The 20,862-nt window shown below is 36.8% G+C and overlaps 1 long non-coding RNA gene across 1 annotated transcript in view; it reads right to left on the bottom strand.

Annotated features, from left to right (window-relative positions):
* Positions 1–20,862, bottom strand: part of LOC102165655 — a 112,623-nt gene that overhangs the window by 15,434 nt on the left and 76,327 nt on the right. The window contains exon 2 of the long non-coding RNA XR_002341878.1: positions 18,185–18,286. This is a non-coding gene — a long non-coding RNA (uncharacterized LOC102165655). The remainder of the gene's footprint in view (positions 1–18,184; positions 18,287–20,862) is intronic.

The raw sequence follows: 20,862 nt of genomic DNA, 5'->3' as shown, positions 1-20,862 counted from the left end.
CTGTTCAAAGCCCAGCTCACAGGCTCTCTGTTGTCAAGTATTTGAATTTCAGATTAGAAATGTGTTCATTTGGATAGCTTGAAAGGAAAGCTTTGTTGTCAGCTTGGCTTTATGTTCTGCCAGAAGCCAAATCCCTCCTCTTCAGTAGTCACCAGCAAAATACCAGACCTCAACTCTGGACTCAATGTCTTGAAACAAACACAAACACCTCTGGCCTCTGCGGTCAAAGCAATGGTTAGAGATTGACTTTCCCTAATAATACAATTCTCTCAGATGACCACTTCTGACAGATAGTAGCAAGCATTTAGCATCTCCACTCTCCCGTTCCCCACCTCCCGCTCACTTTTATATCACATCACACATCACAATTTTTTTATAAAAAGAGGAGTATTTCTGCCAGAATATCCTTTAGAGTAGATCAGTTCTGTTAGTAACTGAGTCGTTTGTTACAGAGCAATGGACTGACTGGGAGCTGGATTTTTGTCAACCTTTTGACTACCCACTATAACACTGTCCTGTCCACCTGCCATTTCTTGTGATGTTTTTCCCTTATTGATCTTATAAATTTTTACTAGCTGCTCAGAAAGCCAGAGGTCACGCTTTTGAGCTGAGTAAATGAAATACAGGGGGAAAGAAAGGATACATGTGGAAGGAAAGAAGAAAATAGACACTTGATTAGCTAATAATCATGGAAGTTCTGATACTGGGTAGAAATTCAAGCACCAATTTTTTGCACAATTTTTACATTTTTGAAATTACAACATTTTACAACATTATCAGTTTGGTTTGGTGATTAGGCTGTGACTAATTATTATGAATCCATAAATATTTATGGAGGCTTCCTGTATGCAGTTATCAATTTAGTCCTTACCTGACCACCATTCAGTATTTTGGTTGTCACTCGGTAACTAATATCTGGTGCTTTACAGTTTACAGAGTGCTTCCATCAACATTACCTCACTTGTTTGTTATTCTATCAGATACATCTTTTTTAATAATTTTTAATTGAAATATAATTAAAAATATAACATTACATCAGCTTCAGATATACATGATGACTCAGTATTTATGTATATTGTGAAATGTGACCTCAGTTAGTTACCATGCGTAATCCCACAGTCAGAATTTTGTGTGAGCGATGAGAGCTTTTAAGATTTACTCTTAGCAACTTTCAAATATGCAATTGAGTATTATTATTAACTACAGCTACCATGCAGTACATCTGCATGACTTGTTTATTTTATAACTGGAAGTTTTTACCTTTTGACCCTGTCACCCATTTCCCTAACCCCAAATCTGTTCTCTATGAGCTCAGTTTGGGGGAGGATTTTTTGGGAAGGGTTTTTTTTTTGAGATTTATATAAGTGAAGTCATACGGTATTTGGCTTTCTCTGAATTATTTCACTTAGCAATGTGTCTTCAAAGCCCATGCACATTGTCACAAATGACAAGATTTCATTCTTTTCTATGGCTGAGTAGAATTTGAGTGTGTATATGTGTATGTGTGTGTGTGTGTGTGTGTGTGTGTGTGTGACATTTTCTTTATACATTCATTTATGGGCACTTAGATTGCTTCTTTGGTCTATTATAAATAATGCTGCATTGAACTTGGGTTTTCATGTATCTTTTTGACCTAGTGGTTTTTTCTTCAGAATATTCAGAAGTGGAATTGTTGGATCATATTTTTAATTTTTAATTTTCCAATGTTGTTGTTCATAGTAGCTGCATTAATTTATATTCCCATCAGCAGCACAAAGGAATTCTCTTTTTTCCACATCCTCACCAATACCTGTTATGATTGTCTTTTTGAGGAAAGTTGTTCTAACAGGTATGAGGCAATTTCTCATTGTGGCTTTTGATTTGCATTTCCCTAATGATGAGTGATGCTGAATATCTTTTGAAGTACCTATTCACTGTCTGCACACCTTCTTCAGAAAAATCTCTCCTTAGGTCTATATGTAAAATCACACCATCTACAAATAGAGATAATTTCATTTTTTTTCTTCTTATTCTGATACCACCCCCCCTTTTTTCTCCACCAATTGCTCTATGACTTCTAATACTATGTTGAATAGGAGTGATAAGAATGGGCATCTTTGACTTATTCCAGATCTTAAAGGAAAAGATTTTAACCTTTCACCATCAAGTATGATGTTAGCAGTGTATTTGTCTTATACGGCCTTTTATTATGTTGAAATATGTTCCTTTGATGACTAATTAGTTAAGATTTTTAATCAGGAATGAATGCTAAATTTTGTCAAAAGATTTTTCTACACTTCTTCAGATGATCATATGATTCTTTGCTTTCACTCTCTTAATGTGATGTATCACACTGAATAATTTGTATATGTTGAACAATCCTTGCATTCCAAGGATAAATCCCACCTGATCATGGTCTACGTTCCTTTCCATGTGTTGCTGAATTTGGTTTGCTAGTATTTTTTTTAGGGGTGGGGGCATGCAGGCATGCAAGTGTGGCATATGGAAGTTCTCAGCCTATGCCACCTGCCACAGCAATGCCAGATCCGAGCTGTGTCTGTAACCTACACCACAGCTCATGCAACACCGGATCCTCAACCCACTGAGTGGGGCCCAGGGATTGAACTTGCATCCTCATGGATACTAACTAGTTGGGTTCATTTCTGCTGAGCCACAGCAGGAACTCCTGCTAGTATTTTATTGCTAATTTTTGTATCTATATTTATCAGGGGTCTTGCCTTGTAGTTTTCTTTTCTAGTAGTAGTAATAGCAGTAGTCCTTTTCTGGTTTTGGTATTGGCCTTTTGAAATGAATTTGGTAGTGTTGCCCCTCTTTCATTTTTTGGAAGATTTTGAGGATTGGTGTGAATTATTCTTTGGTAAAAATGATCAGTGAAGCCTTCCCATTCCGGGCTTTGCATTACGGGGAGATTTTGGATTAGTTATTCAGTTTCCTTAGTAGTAACTGTCCTATTCAGATGTTGTTTTCTTCATGATTCAGTCTGGCTAAGTCATATGTTACTAAGAATTTTTCCAAGTTTTCAAGGTTGGCCAGCTTATTGGCATATAGATGTTCACAGTTGCTTCTTACCATTTGTACTTTTGTGGTATCAGGAGTAATGTATATTTTTTCATTTATAATTTTCATTGATGTGGCTTCTTGCTCTGTTTTTCCTTGGTTGGCCTAGCTAAGGATTTCTCGATTTTATGTATTTTTTCGAAGAAGTAACTTTTAGTTTGGTTTATCTTTTCTATTGTTTTTTGTTCTCTAATTTCATTTATTTCTGTTCTGATCTTTTAAGTATTTCCTTTTTTCTAACGGTGCCTCAATTTGTTCTTTTTCTAGTTCTTCAGGGCATAGAATTAGGATGTTTATTTGACATCTTTTTGGCTTCTTTGTTTTTTACTATGAACTTTTATCTTAGAACTGCTTTTGCTGCAGTCCACAAGTTAGGTATGCTGTATACCCTTTTGCATTTATCTCAAGACACTTCTGTTTCCCCTTTAAGGTCTTCTTTGCTCCATTGGTTGTTAAGGAGAGTGCTGTTTAATTTTAATTCACGATTTTTCTAGTTTTCCTCTTGTTATTGATTGCTAGTTTCACGCATTGTGATCAGAGAAGATTCATAGTATGATTTTGGTCTTTATGAATTTGCTAAGACTTGTTTTGTGGCCTGACATACAGTATTTCCTGCAAAATATTCCATGTGCCATTGAGAACAATATGTATTCTGCTGTTAACAGATGGACTCTTCTCTATATGTCTGTTAGGGCCATTTGACCTATAGTGTGTTCAAATCCATGCTTCTCTGCCTGGATGATCTATCCATTATTGAGGGTGGGGTTTAAAGTCCCCAACCATTGCAGTATTACTGTTTATTTCTCCTTTTAGCTGTGTTAGATTTACTTTATATGTTGAGGTGCACCAATACTGGGTGCACAGATACTTACAAATGTTATATCTTACTAATGTATTAACTCCTTTACCATTATATAATTACCTTGTCTCCTTTTACCATTTTAGCTTATAGTCTATTTTATGTAAGTATAGCTATCCCTGCCTTTCTGGAGGAGAGGGTAGTTTACCATGTACGTAACATGTGTTTTTCTATCCTTTCACTTTCAGTCTGTGTGTGTCTTTAAGGCCAAGGTGAGTCTCTTATAGGCAGCATATTATTAAAAAAAAATTTTTTTTTGTTAACCCCATCCATCCATTTTCTTTTAATTGGAGAAAATTTTATCATTTATATTTAAAGAAATTATTGATAGGTAAGGACTTAACTATTGCCATGTTGTTTTCTGATTATTTTGTAGATCTGTTGTTTCTTATTCTGCTGTATTTTGTGTTTTTATGCTTTTTTATCATTCTGCTTTGACTTCATCACTTTTTTCATAAAATTACCACAACACTTTCCCTTGTTGTTTACCCTAATCTCTTCTTATAAGGACCCCAGTCATACTGGATTAGAACCATTCCTAAAGCCCTCATTTTAATTTAATTGTCTCTTTAAAGACCTTATCACCAAATTAGATGCTAAGGGTTAGCATTTTAACATGTGAATTTTGAAGGGACATAATTTATAGTAATTGTAGTGGTCTCAATGATGATTTAAACCAAAACCCAAACTGAATTATGCCAGAGAAAAAAACATAGCTTTTGTTATGTCTGGTTTTTGATATAGACAGAAAAATAGTAAATTTGCTGATCTCCTGTGGAGATGACCCAGGCCTTATTACAAAGAGAGAAAAGGTAAAAAAAAAAAACTAAAGAGAAATTAAAGACAAATTAAGCTTTAGTGTGGTTCTTAAGGAACCATCTTAGCTTCCAGGATGACCCACTTTATGACCTTTGATCTCATTAATACACCTTGGCCTATTTTAGGCTGCTGGGTCATTTCTGGAGTTTATTTTCCTGAATCAACAATGAAGGTATAGGATTGTTTAAAATTATAATTCTGATCTAAATTATATTCTGATCCAAAAAATTGTATGCTGATCCTATATTACAGTTTCATTCTGAGAGGGAGTCCACACCTTTACACATTAAACATTCAAAGAAAACAATGTCTCAAACACGGGAATAACATGGTTCCTACCACAACACCCAGTCATTTTTAGGTATATGTGTTGTTACTTTTATTGAATTTTTATAAATATTCAAAATAGATACCTATTGTTTTTCTTCGACTTTTTCACTATATAACTTTTGTCCTGCTTTTCTTTCCTGAGTTACTCTGATCTCAGTCCTTATTTTTCCTCTTCATGCAGAATTAAATAATTTAACTAATTTAACCTGTGTTGCTGCTAACACCTGCGGTCATATATGCTTCCTTTGTTCCCACAGGTGATAGGCGGTGATGGTAGGTCTTGATCTTTTTCTGTCCCTCCCAGTCTTCCAGGATTTCATATTTGCCACCTCCTCTAAGAACTCTTCAGTTACAGTGCTGACTCACAGTGGATTTTCCTCCTGTAAATACGGCATGTGTTAAAAATCTCCTTTGTATTTTCTATCACTAATAATATTTAACTTTCCATGACTTTATATCATTCTTCTCCCACTGGATTTACTACTCTCTTAAAAGCCTAAACAATGAGCGATTTATGTCTGTCTCTGTTTCTCAAGACTAGTGCAGTGGAACTCCTGAGTATAACAAACTTTTGAGTGGGCATGAAAAGGCTAACTGTTCACCCAGCTGTGCTACACAGGGGTCTGTGCTATTGCTGGAAGATGGAAAAAAGCAGACAAGCATGTCCTGGAAGACCCACTTTCAAGGATAATCACTAATCAGTTATTTTATAGGATGACCAAAAGAAGTATTATAAAGCTGTGGTCACAGCCAGCCCTGACGACTTTCTCACCCCCTGTCTTTCTGTCTGCCCACTGTAGATTCTGAGCTGAAAATAGTGACAAAAAGAGGACTGAGATGCAAAGAGTCCCTGTGCAGGTCTTCCTTGTGCATGGCAGCACTGTGCAGGTCTTCCTTGTGCATGCCAAGTAGTTCCATCCTCACCACCAGACATTTGCCTGAACATCTCCAGAAGCAGCTGCTACCACAAGTGGTAGCTTTCCATAGGCCCTTCCCCAGCTCCCCTTTGCTTCCCTACAGTGGCAACTGGTAACACCTGCTTCCCACAGTCCCCTGCAAGCTCTGAATTATCCCACCAGCCCTAGTGGTTCAGGAGCACTGGTTGGTGGATTTTATCTGATATTTCATTTTTCCCTTCTAGAGCCTTACTTTTTTAGCTTCTCTGATTTTTTTTTTTTTGGTTCTATTTTATACAGACAAGTCAGAAAACAACAGTAACAAAAAAGCCAAGAAACTTTGTAAAATATTGTGTGTGTGATCCCTTGTAGAATATTTTCAAATGGTTGATTACAGAAGATCAGTTACTAAATAATGTTTATATTTTCACTTCAAAAAAAAGTCAATTACACAGTATCTCTTGTAATGGATCTTTATCCCATAATACATGCCTTGGTTTCCCCAGTTCAGTGCCAGTGGATTTGGTGACACACCTAATAAATGTGCCCTTTCTTAATCAGCTGTGGTAGAGACTGCTATGCTGTCTCAGTGAATGACAGAGATAGGAGAGACAGATCATTTTTATTCAGCTGTTTTCTCATTCCTTTGTTCATTATGACCAGATGTACATATTTAGGATAAAATCAAGCGATGGAAGTCATGAGTATTTTGGTGACTGCTAAAAAGGCTTACCATTTATACAATTATAACAAGATCAAAGCAGTGACTATTTTCAGCTTCCTCAGCTAACAAAACTAATGATTATACTGAAGGTTAATGACAAAATGTCTCTCTTTGGAACAGCTTGGGACTTGTGAAAGGTGATTTTTCATATCATTAGCGATACAGGTTCTCAGTCTATGCATTGAAAACACAATTTAATATATTGCACCTTGAGACCTTGTTTATTTCTAGAACTCTGAGGTATTCCCCTATTCCTAAAAGTTTTCTTTTTTTTTCCTAAAAGTTTTCTAATCAGTAAAATATGCCATCTTTTAGCCAATTTTCCCTTAGAGTTTTTCTGTGAGATTCTGATTTAAATAGAGGGGAGATCATTGATGGGGTGAAAGTATGTTATACTGAGGTCAAAAATAGTAAAGACTGTGAAAATGAAAGCTGAGGTACAGAAAAGAAGAACAAAGATTTAGGGACCACTAGACTAGTGTGATAACCTATGTTTTTGCACATTCTTGAGAAAAGGTGGAAGAATGAATCTTGTCCTGGAGCCACAGCAGTGGTCTACGCATTGGGCATAATCTGGAGCTTAGTTTTATCTCTGCAATAATATAAAAAGAAGAGTAGGTAGTGATGAGTGTGTGCCTTGCGTGTAACAAGAACATTCCTCTCAAGGTGTGCTCTCCACTAGATTATAGTCTTCCTGGTAGACTAAAAGAGCAGAGGCTCTGTCTTTCTCACATTTATACCCTAGCCCACTTCTAGTGCAGAAGTAGCATATTAAAGGTAGTCAGTAAGTGTTCTTAAGTAAAGAAACATGTCCTTGGAAGAGATACAAGGTAGTTATGTGAAATCTAAGGTTAGGCTCAGACTCTTTTAAGAAATGTTCAAATACATTTAAGACCTATTCATAATGCTGGGTACCACTTACTCTCCCAAACCCTGTTTGTTGACATCCAACAATCTGGTACAATTCCAAAGGATCATCAAATGAGCAAGCCTTTTTGCCTTTAAGTATTTTCTGAGCTTAATGTATTAAATACATTTAATAAAATCCTTGACAAGAGGGAATTAATATACATACAAGTCTCATATTTATTTCTACAGCTAGAGTTGCCAGGCAGCCATCACATTACAATACACAGGATTGTCATTATGGATACATTTTCTCCTGTAATTCCTTTACTGCCAAAATGAAAAGCAATGCAGACAACAGTGTGACTTAAAAGGGTCCATCCTCCAGGCACTCTTGCTGGATAAAATCTACTACTGTAGAAACTACAGAATGCTCTGGAGCTGGCTAAAGTGATTCCAGGCTTTTAGAATATTCCTTTTCAGCACAGAAAATGCACTTACACTGACAGAAGACTGTGACTAAAAGAATGACTCAGAGTATTAAACTTTGAAGTTAGCAATGTAAATTATTTATCATAAATTAATATAAGACACCAGGGGTCCTACGTACAGCAGAATAGGTGCTGTCTTATTCATACTCTGGTTACTGCTCAGCTTTCCTCCATGGTAATTTCATCCATACCACTCACAGGATGACAATTTTATATCATAAAGAGGTCCCCTGGTAGTGGATATTAATTTATAATAGAAGGGAACAGCAGGGAGAAATTTTTGTGTCCTCCTTGCCTGTAAAACACACAAACTGCTCCCTTGAGGCACATATGGTTATATATTAAAGTATTAGTGATGGCATTAGAGTTAATAAGAGATATAATATACAACTATATATAGTATATATTAATACTACGCAAAAATATTATAGCTCTGAAAGAAATGATCTCAGAATAAATTGTGTTCTATTCTTTCTTGTGGTTTGAAAAACACAATCTTACACAAAAAATATTCAACGCTTTCCCAGTAGGATTCACAATTACCTGGGTCAAATATCTGAACTATTATTTTTTCCAATGAAGCAGAAACAATAAGATCTTATATTGCTGTCTCTTAACCATCACAGAACTGATAGCAAAGGGATGAAATAAATGTTTCCAAAATAATGAAAAGCACTGAGCTAGATTTTCCATAGTTCCTTAAATGACTCCTATTTCACAGGCAAAACATTTTCAACTTGGTTCCTCAAATAAAAACATGTAATATATTGATTTCAGGCTATTAGGAAACACAGATTTAGAATCTATCTAATGTAAAGGACTTTTGCATTTTGAATAAAATCTAGCCATAATCGTGTATAAAACTAACATTTAAAAATTTATCCCTTATAATTCAAGGACTTGGAAATGCTTTATTAAAATAATTTTCAAATGGAAAAATATTATTTTCTGTTAAGGAGCTCAAAAGCCCTCATTCCCAGGTAGAAACAAATGGCATGTGAAAAAGGACACATAATGAAATAGTAATGCAGTCTAGAACAAACCAAATATACTTCATACGAGGCCAGCTATACCTTCAGTAATAAGCTAGAGTGGTCATCAGTTTCCTAAAGAATTTGTCACAGTGGCTATTTTCTCTCTTTTTTTTTTTAAAGGTATAATTGACACATTATATTAGTTTCAGGTATATAACATAATGATTCCATATTTGTACCTATTGTGAAACAATCTGCATAAAATAAGTCTAGTTAACATCTGCCACCATACAGTTACAAATTTTTTCTTGTGATGAGGACTTTTAAGTCATTCTCATAGCAACTTTCAAATATGCAAAACAGTATTATTATTATTATAATTATTGTCTTTTTAGGGCTGTACCCAAATGGAGGTTCCCAAGCTAGGGGTTGAATCACAGCTACAGCTGATGACCTACACCACAGCCACGGCAATGCAGGTTCTGAGCCTCATCTGCGACCTACAGCACAGCTCATGGTAACACCAGATCCTTAACTCACTGAGTGAGGTCAGAGATAAATCCACGTCCTCATGGATATTAGTCAGGTTCATTGACCACTGAGCCACAATGGGAACTCCCAAAACAGTGTTATTAGCTATAGTCACCATTCTGTGCATTACATCCCCATGAATTATCTTACTACTGAATATTTGACTCCCTTTACCCATTCCGTCCACTTCCCCATCTCTGGCAACCACCAATCTCTAGATCTATGAGCTCAGCTTTTGTTGTTCTGTCATTGTTTTTAGATCCCACATATGAGTGTGATCATTGAGTATTTGTCTTTCTCTGTCTGACTTATTTTAGCATAATGCCTTCAAGGTCTATCCAGTTTGTCACAAAGGGCATATTTCCTTCTCTTTATAGATTGATAGTATTCTATGGCCTGTTCTTTTGCCACATCTTAGCTATTGCAAGTAATGCTGCAGTGAACATCGGAGAGCATGTCTTTTCAAGTTAGTGTTTTCACTTTTTTTTTTGATAAATAAGAGTGGAATTACTGCGTCATATAATAGTTCTCTTTTTCATTTTGGGGGGAACCTCCATAATGTTTTTCATAGTGCCTGCCCTAATTTACATTCTCATGAACAGTGCACAAAGGTACGCTCCTTTTTCTAAGACTTGCTATCTCCTGGTTTTTCATAGTAATAGCCATTCTAACTGGTATGAGATGATAACACATTGTGATTTTGGTTTGTACTTCCCTAATTGATAATGGTGAGCATTTTTTCATGTGCCTGTTGATCTTTCATATATCTTCTTTGGAGAAATGTCTGTATCCTCTGCTCACTGTAATTGGATTTTTTTCTTTTTGCTATAGAGTTGTATCAGTTAAGTTACATACTTTGGATATTAACTCCTTATCATCAATGATTTGCAAATGTTTTCTCCCATTCTGTGGGTTCCCTTTATATGTTGTGGATGGGTTCCTTTGCAGTGCATAAGCTTTTTAGTTTGATATAGTTCCGCTTGTTCATTGTTTGTTCATGTCACCTTTGCTTTTGGTGTCAAATCCAAAAAATCATTGTCAAAACCAATGTCAAGAAACTACTACCTATTTTTTATAATGATTTTTATTTTTTTCCATTATAGCTGGTTTACAGTGTTCTGTCAATTTTCTACTGTACAGCAAGGTGACCCAGTCACATATACCTGTATATATTCCTTTTTCTCACATTATTATATTCCATCATAAGTGACTAGACATAGTTCTCAGTGCTATACAGCAGGATCCCATTGCTTATCCATTCCAAAGGCAACAGTTTGCATCTATTAACCCCAAATTCCCAGTATTACATCCAGGTCTTTAATCTATTTTGAGTTAATTTTTCTCTATGATATAAGAGAGTGACCCAGTTTCATTCCTTTGTATATAGCTGTCCATTTCCCCAACAGCAATTATTGAAAATACAGTCCTTTCACTGTATAGTTTTGGCTTTGTTGTAAAGAAGCTCATCATACAGGCATGGCTTTAGTTGAGCTCTCTATACTGTTCCACTGATCTATGTGTCTGTTTTTAGGCCAATAACAACACTATTTTTATTATTATACCTGTATAATGTAGTTTAAAATCAGGAAGCATGATGTTTCAACCTTCATTCTTCTTTCTCAAGATTTATTGAATAACTGGGATCTTTTGTGGTTCCATACAAATTTCAGGAATTTTTATTCCATTTCTGTGAAAAATGGAATTGAAATTTTGATAGGAATTGATTTGAAACTATTAGTTACTTTGGGTAGAATAGACACTTTAAAATATTAATTCTTCCAATTTGAAAGCAGCAAATATCTTACATTTGAGTTTAATTTTTTTAATCAATGTCTTACATAGGTTTTTCACCTCCTCAGTTGAATTTATTCTATGTATTTCATTGTTTTCTTTTCCTAAAAAATTTTATTGGCATTTAGTTGATTTACAGTGTTGTTAGTTTCAGGTGCATAGCAAAGTAAATCAGTTATACATATATCCATTTTTTTCCCATTAAGTTATTACAGAATATGAAGTAGACTTCCCTGTGCTACACAGCAGGTACTTGTTAAGTTATACATGGTAGTGTGTATATGTTAATCCCATACTCCTAATTTATCCTTTCCCCCTAGAGTTTCTCGTTTGTTAACCATAATTTGATTGCTAAATCTGTGAGTTTGTTTCTGTTTTATAAATAGGTTCTTTTCTATTTTTATTAGATTATAATATAAGTGATATCACACTTCACTTAGTATAATCATCTCTAGGTCCATCCATGTTGCTGCAAATGGCATTATTCTTTTTTATGGCCGAGTAATAATATTCCTTTGTATATATGTATGCCCTATTCTTTATCCCTCTGTCAATGGACATTTGGGTTGCTTCCATGTCTTGGCTATTGTAAATAGTGCTGCAGTGAACAGTGGGGTTCATGTGTCTTTTTGAATTATGGTTTTCTATAGATCGATGCCCAGGAGTGGGATTGCTCCATAATATGGTAACTCTATTTTTAGTTTTTAGAACTATTTTTTCTATTTTTTAGAACTGGTTTTAGTTTTAACTATTTTTTAGTTCCATTTTTTAGAACTGGTTTTAGTTTTTAGAACTGTTTTTAGTTCTATTTTTAGGATCTCCATACTATTCTCCGTATTGGTTGTACCAATTTACATTCCCACCAACAGTGTAGGAAGGTTCCCTTTTCTCCACTCTCTCCAACATTTATTGTTTGTAGACTTTTTGGTTATGGCAGTTCTGACTGATGTGAGTTAATACTTCATTGTAGTTTTGACTTGTATTTCTCTAATAAATTGGTGATGTTCAGCATATTTTCTTGTACTTTTGACCATCTATCTTTAGAGAAGTATCTATTTAGATCTTACCATTTTTTGATAAAAAGTTATATGAGATGTTTGTATCTCTTGCAGATTAACCCTTTATCAATTGCTTCTTTTGCAAGTATTATCTCTTATTCTGTGGGTTGTCTTTTCAGATTTTTTATGGTTTCTTTTGCCATGCCAAACCTTTTTTTGGGTACCACACATTTATTTTTTTTTTCTTTTCATTACTCTAGGAGGTGGATCCAGAGGATATTACTATGATTTAGCAATTAAATGGTGTCCTGCCAATGTTTTCCTCTGGGAGTTTTAAAGTAATTTAAAGTAATGGTGTTAGAGTGTTCTCATTCTTTTACATGTAGCTGTCCAGTTTTCCCAGCATCACTTATTGAAGAAACTGCCTTTTTTCCCATTGTATAGTCTTGCTTTCCTCATCATAGATTATTCGACCATAGGTCCATGGGTTTACTTCTGCTCTCTCTGTTCTGTTTTTGTGCTGGTACCATACTGTTTTAATAACTGTAGCTTTGTGGTATAGTCTTAGGTCAGGGAGCCTGATTCCTTTAGCTCCATTTTTCTTTCTCAGGATTTTTTGGCTATTAGGGGTCTTCTGTATTTCCAAACAAATTTAATTATTTTTGTTCTAGTTCTGTGGAGACTGCCATTTAGTAATTTGATGGGGATTGCACTGAATCTGTAGAGTGCCTTAGGTAGTATATTCATGTTGACTATATTGATTTTTCCAATCCAATCCATAATATATCTTTCCATTTGTTTGTGTCATCTTTGACTTCTTTCATCAGCATCTTAGAGTTTCCAGAGTATGGTCTTTTGCCTCTTTAAATATGTTTATTCCTAGGTATTTTATTCTGTTTGATGCAGTGGTAACTGGGATTGTTTGCTTAGATTCTCTTTTTGATCATTCATTGTAAGTGTATAGGAATGCAAAAGATTTCTCTGTATTAATTCTGTATATCCTGCAACTTTACTGAATTCTAATAGTTTTCTGGTAGTATCTTTAGGATTTTCTAGATATAATATCATGTCATTTGCACATGGTGATAGTTTCACGTCTCCTTTTCTGATTTGGATTCCTTTTATTTCTTTTCCTTCTTTGCTGTGGCCAGGACTTCCAAAACAAGCTATGTTTAAAAAAGTGGTGAGAGTGGGCATCCTTGTCTTGTTCTTGATCTTAGAGGAAAAGCTTTCAGGTTTTTACCATTGAATATAATTTGGGCTTGTCATGTAGGACAATGTGTCTATATCTACTGTGTGGAGAGTTCTTATCACAAATTTTGTCTAATGCTTTTTATGCATCTATTTAGATGATCATTTAATTTTTGCCCATCTCTTGTTAATGTGGTATATCCCAGTGACTAATTTATGAAATCATTCTTATATCCCTGGAATAAATTCCACTTGATCATGGTGTATGATCACTTTATATTTATCAGGGTTACTGGCCTATATTTTCTTTACTTCTGGTATCTCTGTCTGGCTTTGGTCAGATTATTTCTGGCTTCATAAAATCAGTTTGTGTTACTCCTCTTTCAGTCTTTGGAAGAGTTTGAAGATTACTGTTAATAATTCTTTGAATGTTTGATAGATTTCATCACCAAATCTGTATGGTCCTGGAGTTTTATTTGTTTGAAGGTTTTTGATTACTAATTCAACATCCTTACTAGTAATCTGTTGAGATTTTCTACTTATTCATGATTCAGTCTTGGTAGGTTGCATGTTTCTAGGAATCTTTCCATTTCTTTCAATCAATCAATCATAGTGTGTCTTTTTTCATTTTTGATTTTTAGTCTTCTGGTTCTATTTTCTTAGTGAGTCTAGATAAAGGTTAGTCAATTCTGTTTATCTGTCAGAAAAAAATCAGCTCTTGTTTTCATTGATTTTTTTCCTATTGTCTGCTGTGTTACCTGTATTATTTTCTTCTTTCTCCTGCCTTTTAGCTTTGTTGTTCTTTTTCTGGTTCTTTGAGGTGTAAATTTAGGTTGCTTATTTGAGATTTTTGTTGTTTCTTTCTGTGGGCATTTATTGCTCTTAACTGCTTTTGAACATAATTTCTCTTAGAACTGTTGTGCTGTGTCATTATAAATTTTGGTATATTTTTATTTCCAATTTCATTTATGTCCAGGCATTTTTTAAAACTTCTGGTTAGAAAAGATGCTTGATTTGTTTCTAACTTTATTAAGACTTGTTTTGTAGCCTAACATATGACTGCTCTTTGACTATGTTCCAGGTGAACTTGAGAAATCTGTATATTCTATTGCTTTGGGTTGGAAAGTTCCATATATCTATCTGTTTACTCTCCTAGATTAGGGAGGTTTTCAGCCATCATTTCTTCAAATGCATTTTCTATACCTTTCTCTCTCTTCTCTTTCCAGGACATCCCTATAAGGCAAATGATGGTCTGCTTGATGATGTCCCTTAAATCCCTTAAGACATATATATATATGTTTTTTTTTCATTCTTTTTTCTTACTGTGGCTCTGACTGGTGAGCCCCACTGGCCCTGTCTTCAAGTTCACTATTATTTTTTTTCAATTCAATTACTATATTCCTCTGGTTGGCAGCTTCTATTTGATAGTTATATTTTCTATCTTTTTGATGAGTTGTTCAGTCTTCATCCATTTTTCTCTTGGGTTCATTAAGCATCTTTGTGATCATTATTTTGAACTCTTTATCAGGTAAATTATTTCTGTTTCTTTTCTGAAGATTTATCTTATTCTTTCACTTGGAACATAGTTTTTTGGTTTTTCATTTTGCTTGACCCTATTTCTTGGTTCCTATGCATTATATAAAACAGTCACCTCTCCACTCTTGAAAAAGTGGCATCATGGAGTATGTAAACTTAAACATCTAACCTTGACATGGTTCTTGATTGTCTTTCAAACCTTTGTGATTATCCAAGCAGCCAATTTTATTTTTAGTGGCTCCTGTTGGCTGAAGGTATGCCAAGACCTGTCAGTGTCTCAACAGGGAGGTTCTTAATCAGTACCTATATATAGGCTGATTGGAAGCCAGATCCTCGAGCAGCAACTTTTAAAGTACTCAAATATACATAGTCTGAGACAGCAAGCATCAGCTTCCCCTGGCTACTGTAGCCAGGCTCTCTGAAGGTTCCTTTGGGTGACACTTGCAAAAATCTGGGTGCCAGACTGATGTACAAACTTCTGAGGTTTGTACTTCATACACTCTGATCTGGAGTGTGGGAGAACACAATAATAGCATATTTTGGCTTATGTTCCCTAAAAGCAGCTCCAGAGGACCCTAGTTATATGAAAACCTGAATCCTTCACCTCTGCCAAAGTTGCAGAATAAATAAGCTTCTTGCACAGAAAAGACTGCAGGGGGTTCAGGGTTAAGTCCACTATCTGTGCAGTGCCCTGGGGGTGGTAGCCTGTTCAGAACTCTTGCTCCATTTGTTGCACTTCAACTCCATTTGTTGAACACAAGACCCCCTGGCCACCAAGGGCCATTCCTCTGGAAGATACTGGTACTCAGGTGTGCAGCAAAGATAGCAACCACTTTCCAAGGTCTCTGGAAAGAACTCAAGTGAGCCCTTAGACATGTGCCCAATTTGAAGCCAGGCCGCTTACTGTGCATGGGAGGTTGTAGCAGTTTAAGAATGCCTGCTGTGTCAGTTAAAGTCTTGTTGGACCCCCAAGGGTAAGCTCTGCTGGCCATCAGAATTAGGTAATACAGAAGTGTCCCCTGGCATCAGATGCAGATACTGGAGTGCCACACAAAGGTCTAAGCTCCCGTACAGGAGGTGTTAGTGAGCTAGAGTAATACAAAAGAAGACCTCAAAAACTGCAGCCATCAGCCTCTCTTCCCTGAGATTATCTTGGTAAGTTTATAGATGCACCATATCTTAAGTCTGCCCTTTAGCTCAAAGCTCCTAGGCAAGCAACTAAGCCTCTTTCTCACAAAGACTGGGGTGGGAGGTGTTTCCATGGGCTCCCTTGTGCAGTGCCCTGAGGGAGTAGCCTGATTATTATTGTCCCATGGAATTCAGGAATGCAAGCCTCCCTACCAAGCAGAGCCAAGAGTCCCCTGGGTGGCAGCTGCAAAAACTGGGGCACAACAAGCAGGTGAAACCTCTCCTACAGAAGATACTGGTTTTTGAGTGTGGCACAGGGAGACCACAAAGATGGTGCCCACTGGCTGCAGCAAGTTAGAATGTAAAGATGTGTGTTAAATTAGATGCCTGCTCTTCATACCAGTGCTTTAAGATAAGCACAGTGCTTTTATGCAGGGCCTTGGACTAGGCAGGTATGGCCCTGTGCACAAATCTTTTAAGACCATTTTCCCGTTTGCTATACTTGTGTTTAACTCACAGATATAAGCCCTGTTGGTTTTAAGAACTAGGTGTCTTGGGGGCTTGTCTCTCAGGTTCAGGTCTTAAAAGGTGGGGTACCTCACCTAGCGTTCAAACCCTTCACTCCTCAGGGAGAAACTCCAGGTTTTAATTTTTCTCCATTGTAGGTCACATGGTGACATTGAATATCAGCCTCTACTACCTACTTCCAATGTTTTGTTGTTGTTTTTACCTTTTTCCCCATGTGCAGGAGTCAGCAAGTTTGTATGTATTTTTTTCAGGAGAAATTGTTCCACATGCAGGTATGTATTTGGTGTGTGCATGAGAGGAGGTAAGTTTAGGATCTTCCTACATCACCACCTTGATCCGGAACCTCTCACTTCAAAAGTAGTCAACAGGGGAATTCCCATTGTGCTGCAGCTGAAATGAATCCAACTAGGAACCATGAGGTGGGGGGTTCCATCCCTGTCCTCACGCAGTGGGTTAAGGATCTGGCATTGCCATTGCCATAAGCTGTGGTGTAGGTAGCAGACACGGCTGGGATCCCACATTGCTGTGGCTATGGTCTAGGGTAGTGGCTACAGCTCCAATTAGACCCCTAGCCTGGGAACCTCCATATGCCATGGGTGCATTCCTGAAAAGCTGAACAAAAAAAAAGTAGTAAACAGTATGCCCTTTCCAAGTCCAGGTCAAAAGATCACAGTGATAATGAGGCCACAGCTGGATAGGTCAGTTAAATCAACAATAAAAGGGCTACATGTGATATTCGTCCTTCCATTCAAACATCTGACATTCTCTAGCCTTTCTGAACCTCCTTAACATATGGTAGTGTTTTGTTGTTGTTCAGTATTTATCCTGGTCAGTCTCAGATATTCTCTGATTAGTAGCTTACTGGTTAGGACTCACTATAGGCCCCACTGGCAACTTCATTCTATCTCAATTCATGGTATTATTATTATTCACTCAAATATGTCTGTTCCTTCTAATTAAAACTGTGATAATCAATCACATCTGCCTCACAAGAGTTACTCTGAAGACTAAGGTCTCTAATCTAGGGTCAAAGAGGAAGCACTCTATCTGTTAGCTGCCATTACCAATAATATTATTTACAATTAATTAAACCTCAAACATCTTTGACCCTTTCATCTACTTTTTAAATGTCCCCAATACTTCTTTTTGTCTCTTTTTTCCCTCTCTCTTGTGTGCAAGTAAAGACTCTTTCTTCATCTCTGCCCTGAATTAGTGCAGTAATTCTCTGACTTCCATTTCTTTTGCAGTTCATAGCTACTTTTGCTGAAACACTGATTTGGTCCTATTAATGCCCATGCTCAAAAGCTTTTGTCAGCAGGATCAACTAGTTTCTGAACCTCATTGGCTACATTCCAGAATGTCCCTCGACACCCTTTGACCCTTCATACATCATTGCCTTTGTGAATACTGCTCCCTCTGCTTGAAGCACTGGTGATTTTCAGTTTCCCCCAATCCCAACAAGATGTATTCTTGGTGATACTGTACCATTCTCCCCACTCCAGAAGTCAGACATTTAGGGCAGTCCAGCTTATTTGGTCCTTAGCAGTCCATTTTTTTGTTGTTGTTGCATTCAACCAGTGGGAGCACCTGCAAGAAAGCAAGGTCAAGGTATTTACTCCCCCTGCTCCTCCTGTCTCCCTACCATGATTCTGGGCTTGGTGGCATCCTTCAGTTCAGTAATTACAGATCCTTTCAGTTGGCCCCTCCTTTGAAGCTCCTAAGTAGGACCTAACAAGATCACTTTTCTCAGGCCTTGTAATGATGTTGCCTTCCTGCTATTACTGGAGCCTTTATTTAAAACTATCTTCAACAACCCTAGCTGATGGAGACTGGGCAAGATGGAGGAGTAGAAAGACACTCTGCTCAGAAGTTACAACTGTTTACAGAACAACTATCAGTGAAAAAGACTTGAATCTGCCACAAAGACCTTCTACGAATAAAGAAGAAACTGCAAGACAGGTAGGAGAGGCAATCACCATATAGTCAAGTCCCATACTCCTTGGTGGGTGACCCAAAAATGGCAGAGTAGGAGTTCCCGTCGTGGCGCAGTGGTTAACGAATCCGACTAGGAACCACGAGGTTGCGGGTTCGGTCCCTGCCCTTGCTCAGTGGGTTAACGATCCGGCGTTGCTGTGGCTCTGGCTTAGGCTGGCGTCTACGGCTCCGATTGGACCCCTAGCCTGGGAACCTCCATATGCCGGGGGAGTGGCCCAAGAAATAGCAAATAAATAAATAAATAAATAAATGGGAGAGTAATAACAATTGTAGAGATTCTGCCAAAGGCATGAGGGGTTTAAGCCCTCCCATTAGGCTTTCCCAGCCTGGGGGTCCTGTGCCAGGTAGATGAGCTCCCCCCTCCAGAGTATTTGGCTTTGAAAGCCAATGAGCTTACTTTCAGGATTCCCAGAGGGCTGGGGAAGATTGAGATTCCATTCTTAAGTGGTGCACACAAAATTTCACATGCTCTATATACAGCCCCGCCCACCAGTAGAGAGGCTATATTAACATTCCCTAAGCCCATAGCCATGGTCCTGCCCACCAGAGGGCCCAGGACCTGGTCACATATACCAGTGCATGACCACTGGACCAGCTCCACTCCACAGTGGGCAGACAGTAGCCCCCGAATCCCTGTGCCCATCTACCATCTACCCTGCTTTAACCTCACCCAGCAGGACCCAATGGCTTCATAAGTGAATTCTACCACACATTTAGAGGAGAGTTAACACCTCTTCTTCTCAAATAATTCCAGAAAATTATGGAGGAAAGAATACTTCCAAACTCACCCTATGATGAAGCCAGCATCACCCTGATACCAAAACCAGGCAAAGGTATCACAAAAAAAGAAATTACAAGCCAGTATCCCTGATGAAAACAGATGCAAAAAATCATCAACAAAATATTAGCAAAATACATTAAAAGGATCATACACCATGATCAAGTTGGTTTTATCCCAGGGATGGAAGGATTTTTCAATATTCACAAATCAATCATTGTGATAAAGCACATTAAACAAACTGAGGACACCATATAATAATTTACATAGATGCAGGAAAAGTTTTTGACAAAATGCAACATCTATTTTCAATTAAAAAATAAACTCCAGAAAATGAGAGGGAACCTATTGCAACATAAAGGCCGTTTATGACAAACCCACGGCTAACATCATACTCAAAGGTGAAAAGCTGAACACATTTTCTCTAAGATCAGAACAAGACAAGAATGCCCACCCTAGTCAGTTTTATTCAACATAGTATTGCAAATTCTAGTCCCAACAATGACGTAAGAAAAAGAAATAAAAGGAATTCAAATTGGAAAGGAAGAAGTCAAAGTGTCACTCTATGGTAAAGCTGTAGTGTACAAAATTAATATACATAAATCAGTTGCATTTATATACACTAACAATGAGCTTTCAGAATGAAAACAAATCCATTTATAGTTCTATCCAAGAAAAAATAAATAGCTCAGAATAAACCTAAGGACATAAAAGACCTAGACTTGGAAAACTGTAAGTCACTAATGAACGAAACTGTGTCATATGGAAAGATATAACATGTTCACGAATTGGAGGAATTAATATTGTTAAAATAACCATAGTACCTCAAGCCTTCTACAAATTCAGAACAATCCCTATCAAAATACCAATAGCATTTTTCATAGAAATGAAAAAAATTTTCATATTTAAAATTTGTACGAAAACTCAAAAGACCCCAAATAGCCAAAACAATTCCTAGAAAGAAAAGAGCTAGAGGTATCACACGCTCTGGCATCAGACTATACTACAAAGCTACAATAATCAAAACAACCTGGACTGGCACAGAAACAGACACATATATCAATGGAACAGGATAGAAAGCCCAGAAATAAATCCATGCACCTTTAGCAAACTATGATAAAAGAGGCAAAAATATACAATAGATGAAAGACAGTCTCTCTAATAAGTGGTTCTGAGAAAACTCTGCAGTTACATGTAAAGAAATAAGATCCTGCTGTGTAGCACTGGGAACTATGTCTGGTCACTTATGATGGAGCATAATAATGTAAGAAAAAAGAAATGTATATATATATATGTAACTGGCTCACCATGCTGTACAGTAAAAAGTTGACAGAACACTGTAAAACAGCTATAATGGAAAAAAATAAAAATTATATTTAAAAGATAAATA

This window comes from Sus scrofa, chromosome 2 (assembly GCF_000003025.6).
Source record: "Sus scrofa isolate TJ Tabasco breed Duroc chromosome 2, Sscrofa11.1, whole genome shotgun sequence".
Classification (NCBI taxonomy): domain Eukaryota; kingdom Metazoa; phylum Chordata; class Mammalia; order Artiodactyla; family Suidae; genus Sus; species Sus scrofa.
This window is presented reverse-complemented; position numbering and strand designations above follow the sequence as displayed.